The sequence below is a fragment of the Triticum aestivum genome, chromosome 7B (assembly GCF_018294505.1).
Source record: "Triticum aestivum cultivar Chinese Spring chromosome 7B, IWGSC CS RefSeq v2.1, whole genome shotgun sequence".
Taxonomy (NCBI): Eukaryota; Viridiplantae; Streptophyta; class Magnoliopsida; order Poales; family Poaceae; genus Triticum; species Triticum aestivum.
Window position 1 is genome coordinate 299628253 of NC_057813.1, and position 5800 is coordinate 299634052.

General features: G+C 43.0%; 1 long non-coding RNA gene and 3 other non-coding genes across 21 annotated transcripts; all 4 read right to left on the reverse strand.

Moving 5' to 3' along the window:
* Nucleotides 1-385: 385 nt before the first annotated feature.
* On the reverse strand, nt 386-5070 carry LOC123156400 (uncharacterized). 18 transcript variants are annotated; one of them, XR_006478036.1, is made up of 4 exons: nt 4246-5070; nt 2778-2933; nt 2103-2216; nt 386-2010 (listed from the first exon to the last, which is right to left on the reverse strand). It is a non-coding gene; the product is annotated as an uncharacterized lncRNA (long non-coding RNA). The 18 variants fall into 18 exon arrangements; XR_006478030.1 differs by having other exon boundaries at nt 2103-2933; nt 4246-4420; nt 4502-5069; XR_006478037.1 differs by having other exon boundaries at nt 2778-2895; nt 4246-5069.
* On the reverse strand, nt 3634-3815 carry LOC123163412 (small nucleolar RNA Z112). Its single transcript, XR_006481881.1, has one exon. It is a non-coding gene; the product is annotated as a small nucleolar RNA Z112 (small nucleolar RNA).
* Nucleotides 3859-3939, reverse strand: LOC123163445 (small nucleolar RNA snoR77Y). The gene has a single exon (XR_006481899.1). It is a non-coding gene; the product is annotated as a small nucleolar RNA snoR77Y (small nucleolar RNA).
* On the reverse strand, nt 4012-4106 carry LOC123163418 (small nucleolar RNA snoR31/Z110/Z27). Its single transcript, XR_006481885.1, has one exon. It is a non-coding gene; the product is annotated as a small nucleolar RNA snoR31/Z110/Z27 (small nucleolar RNA).
* Nucleotides 5071-5800: the final 730 nt, after the last annotated feature.

A 5800-nucleotide genomic window follows, 5' to 3' on the forward strand; every position in this document is an offset into this window, starting at 1 on the left:
GGCGGTGGGCAAAAAGACCCCCGGCCGGCCCTCTCGCGCCCTCCTTGTAGCAGCGCCATAACACCATGACACTTATTTTTGGACACAAGGAGTACTAAACAAATGTATACAAGTTGCTTTCTATTCCTAACAATTAAGAGTCAAAATAGATGAGCGTGGCAACGCGCGCCAACAATGATCTAGTACATAAATAAATATACACATGGCGACCCAACCTTGAGTGTCAGAGCCTCTTTTCCTTCAGTCATGCCAGTGCCTTAAGAATTATTTGTCTTCGTCACATGCTAGCAGTTCCCACCACGATATTTTGTGGTAGCAAATATAAACACTCGACACTTGTTTAAAAGAAGAGAATGTCATGTTCCAAGACTCTAAAAGGACCGGCTGAAGAGTCATATAGATGCATGCATGTTAATTGGCTACAATCTTGAAGGCATACAACTTTGTAAACTTCTATGAACAAATTAGGTTGCTAAATTAACAACCAAGAGCACAGTGTCGATCCATATTATCCAAAATATGCTAGCTAGCTGCACTAACGAAGTCCACTCCAAATTGAGACGACGCAAATCATATTTGGGAGCTATAGCTGCTAGTGTTCTCCAAATTGAGACGACGCAAATCATATTTGGGAGCTATAGCTGCTAGTGGACGCATGGGATTCTACTGTCCCACCACAACCAGCTTAATTCGGCAAAAGCAAACCAGTTTATTAGAACCAAGCTTCTACGGTTATACAATTGAAAACCTACAAACTGGTTCATCTTGAACTGAACAATGAATTTTACCTAGAGCTAATGAAATTCTTCTCGTTCTTTTTTATATCTATTACCGCCATCCTCCCTTTATAGGCAAATGAAGATCAGCTAGTCAGTTAGATTTAAGAGAGATCAGCGAGTCCTAAAAGCCTTCCAACTGATGAGAGGGGAATAATAATGCATTCATATAAAATAAACAATCCAATTTGTTGCTGGCAGGATAAAATCGAAGCAACAAGGTCTTCTCCAACTCAGTAAAAACCATTTGATAAGTAATTTAGATGCCAAGAAATTTTAATAACTGAACTGAATCCCTTTGACTGCAGTACATACTCGATATGGGCCTTTGCATCTTGTCAGATTTTGGCTGCTACTTCCATTTTCTTCCTGGCACTTTTCTCTCCGACCTGTACTTTGACAAAATCTGACTTCTTCGTGTTGTATTCTAATAACATTGGGAGATACATTAATCAAATTAATGTCCACTATATTTATTTTCTTGGCAAATTAAACTAACCTTCCTCATTTGGAAACCGCTTCTTCCCCTGGGAATCATAAGTGTCATTCTGAATTTAAAATGCAAAAACAGAGAAACTTAAAATGTGAACTTAAAACACTGCATTAACTATCTAAGCATTTGGGAACTTAAAATGCAAAAACAGAGAAACAACAAGATAGTAGAAAAACAGTGCAAGAGTAATCTCCACATAGCATCAATGCATTTTTACGAAACACAAATGCATCTGGTGAAGACTGTAATATGCTCACCAGACCGACATATGTATCTGAATATGCTCACAATTTAATCTGTAAGAGAATCGACATATGACATGCGACTTGATCTTATTGTTACAAATTAGTAAGCATCTGCCAGTGTAGAGTAGCCATCTACTTGCAATTTCCAAGACATTTCTCTACAAATATTCATCTGTCAGTGTAGCTGCATCACCCCCAAAACATTCAGGTCTAGGCATAACCAAAAAAAATCTTCTGTGCCGTGCAGTTTAATAATACTAAAAGCAAACCAGTAAGAGGAGGGAAGGAAGGTCGCAACCTGCACAGAGCATGTCCTTGAGGCCAAATTACGAATGGTCCTCCTTCCCCAGCAATCATTTTCAGAACCATAAACAACAGTCAAAATCGGTTCACCATCAGGAATAAAGATGAGTCGTTGTCGTGATCGCCTTGATGGCAATTGAAATAAGACTGCTCCCTTAAAGCCGATACAGATGGATTGGCTCACTCATTTCACCTGAATAACAAACACCACATATTTAGATGCAAAAAAAAAAGATATAAAACTCGGGTTCATAGTTCTTCTGCTAGAAGTAAAAGTCAGTTCACCATTAGGATTAGACATGAGTGGACGTTATGATGGCCTTGATGGCAAATGAAACATACACAGCAAATCATCCTCCATTGAAGCCAATACAAAAACGACAGTCTCACGCATTTTACCTGAACAATGAACACAACAAATTTATGCACGAAGAAATAGTTTTTTGCTACAAATAGATGAATCAAAGTAAATAAGAATATTTTGTCCTGTAAGGAAAAAAAACTCTAGACAAACACAACCGAAATGTACGCACGGAAGCATAAGATTTCCTCGGCACAACGCACCCAAAAAAAGTTGGTGGATGAGAAGCTACTTCCTATATGAACACAAAAGAAACCAATCATCATGCATTCTGAATCTAATTCCAATGCATACAAAATGCACACTTGATCATTAATCAAGTTCTTTAGGTAAATCAGTTACTTTGAATGAGCGTACACATTTGAGTTAGCTTAGCTGCTCAAGGCCTGAACCAAACAGTGATTACCACTATTAATCCATACATACTCCCTCCGTAAACTAATATAAGAGCGTTTAGAATACTAAAATAGTGATCTAAACGCTCTTATATTAGTTTACAGAGGGAGTACAACAATAAGCATAGCTCGAGTGCTTAGCTGCGTACCACCCATGTACATGGTTAGAAAACTGCAATGCTTACAATTTTAAGGACTCCTCACCCATATATAAGGAAATGAACCTTCAGAATGCGATATTACTTGTTTCTTTTCTCAGCAAAACAACTCATGGCTTTTCTCTTGTCCTTAAAAAATTCCCTTCCCCAGCTTCTTTTGCTGGCTTTATAATAGAATAAACCACCAGAGAATCTTAGGGAACTGTGTGTACAATATAACAAATTATAACAAAGACGGCATTGCCTAGCATGATTCAGAATCCAAACAAAATAATTTTGAAATTCACCATCCAATGTAAAATTTCTTATGGTTACCACAATGAAAACGTGTGCTTGGAGCTTGAATTGTATGTATGTTGGTATGGTACATAACAAATTGGTATGGTATGTTCATAACATAACACAAGAACTTGAATTCTTATCAATACTGGAACGCAGCCATGTTTACAAATGTCGAAATCTGATAGGAGTAACAGGAGTACAATAAATGAGCGAGGAGCACACTTCTATTAATGTCCCAAAAAAGTGTATATTCTCCACAAAGCTGTGATTTAAAAATCTACAGCGACTGGTCCAATTTTTTGGGTTCAAAAGTATCAAAGAAAACAGAAGAGCGTAAGCTCTGCTACTAAGAAAGAAGTCATGATATCTTCTAGCCTCTTGGGACAGTTACAGTCATCGACTTGTAGCTTGGAAAGTTGGAACCTACATGTTAGTCGAACCTAGATCAATGCAAACTCATCAAGCACAGACCTTATATTCTAGTACCAGAACTGTAGAGTCTGTTATCAACATGTTAAACACAAGTCGCATATTCGGTTAATGTTGATAGCTAACAGAGAGGCGGCAACAGGCACATTTAGATACTATGCAAAAAAAAAAAAAACAGAGCAATCAAAGATAGAAAAAGAAGACCTGTTTAAAATTGCATACAGAGCTGAAAAAAACCAAGTGAATGGGGATTGCAGCAAAGACCAAACTACAAAGGTTATGGCCAAAGGAGGACACTTGCAGTGGAGAAGCAGCAGCTATTGTTGACAGTGTCATACAACACTTCCTATGGTCTGAGAATCTTCACCCGGCTTAAGAAAGCTTAACAATATTAAAAAGTAGAAGAGCTAAGCTGTTTTAAGCCTCAGAAAGCCGCAAAAATATCGTCATTTGAAATCTGATGGTAATTCCAACATAAAGCTAATCATCATAGGGTCCTATAGTGTTCTAGAGAGAAAAAAGGGCCCTAAACATCATACCTTTGGGCCAAAAAAATCAAAGAAACAGGGTGTATCAGAGTATAAATGCCTTCTCATTCACAGGAAAATAAGCACTGTGTCAGAAGGTGTCCTAAGATTGTTTCAAGGTTTCATCCTCTGATACTGACCAGATCAACAAAAAACTGGACCAAATGAAGAAACATTAACTGATTAAAATCCTATTCCAAAAATTCCTAGCTAATTATCAGATCATGAAACAGATTGTAACATCCTGGGTGCCAACAATCACCGAGGAAAAAATACCTGAACTGACCATACATAGTCTGTGAAGCAAGAGTGAGCACGTGATTGATGGAGCTCCTTGGCAGCGGTGGTGGCTGCTGCTCCTGTACACACTGACAGCTCGAACACCCAGGCGTAGCCGAGAGAGCGCCGATGCTCTAGCACAAGCACACGTTAAAAGGATAAACTCAAATCCCTAATAAGAACTTTCTTTTAGCACAAACTGAGAGGGGACTGAATTGGAACAATCTGAAAGAGGCTTCAAGAGGTAAATCACCCTGGACCGGTGCCTAGATCGCCGCTGCCGAGGACAAGCGCAGTTGCCTTTCACAGGGAGGAGGCCCTAGCCTCTCACGACGCCGCCGCCAACTCCCCTGGGGGCCGGGGCCGAACCTGGGCGTCGGCCCGGCTCGGCCCGGCTATTCGCTCCGCCCCTGCCGCTGAACTCCGGTGCGGGGCTGGGGGCTCTACAGGCCCTAGCCTCTCACGACGCCATCACCAACTCCCCTTGGGGCCGGGGCCGAACCCTGGCGTCGGCCCGGCTATTTGCTCCGCCCTGCCCCTGAACTCCGGCGCGGGGCTGGGGGCTCTGCCGCTGAACTCCGGTCACATGGTCTGGATCCGGAGGCAGGGAAGGAGGAGAGGAAGGGGAGGAGGAGGTGCTGGGCAGAGGAGAGGGGTGGCGGCGGTGGCAGGGAGGGCTCGGAAAGACGCGGGTTAGGTCTGCTTTTGTGTCGCTGCTAGCTCGGTCCACTTCGTTTTTTCTCTCTCGCTATTCGCGCTGGCTCACTGCTTTTAGCTCTGCACTATTGATAGCCGATGTGGAGCCATCCGTTGCGCCTAGCACCCCTTTCATCCTTTATAAGTTCAAGCTCCGCCCTGCCCGCTGAACTCCGGCGCGGGGCTGGGGGCTTTGCCGCTGAACTCCGGTCACGTGGTCTGGATTCGGAGGCAGGGAAGGAGGAGAGGGAGGGGAGGAGGAGTTGCTGGGCAGAGGAGAGGGGTGGCGGCGGCGGCAGGGGGGCTTGGGAAGACGCGGGTTAGGTATGCTTTTCTGTCACTGCTAGCTCGGTCCACTTCGCTTTTTCTCTCTCGCTACTCGCGCGCTTGCTCGCTGCTTTTCGCTCTGCACTATTCATAGCCAACGTGGAGCCATCAGTGCGCCTAGCACCCCTTTCATCCTTTATAAGTTCAACTAGCTTGATCCACTTCGCTTTTTCTCTCTCGCTACTCGCGTGCTCACTCGCTGCTTTTCGCTCTGCACTATTCATAACCGACGTGGAGCCATCCGTTGCGCCTAGCACCCCTTTCATCCTTTATAAGTTCAACTAGCTCGATCCACTTCACTTTTTCTCTCTCGCTACTCGCGTGCTCGCTCGCTGCTTTTCGCTCTGCACTATTCATAACCGGCGTGGAGCCATCCGTTATGCCTAGCAGCCCTTTCATCCTTTATAAGTTCAATTACCTATTGTAACTAGTCCCTTGATTACATGTAATTTGGACAACTTACTTCGTGAGGTCCTTCGAAACTCATAGAATTGTGGACACGAGGCATGACGTTTTCTTGGAATGAGTT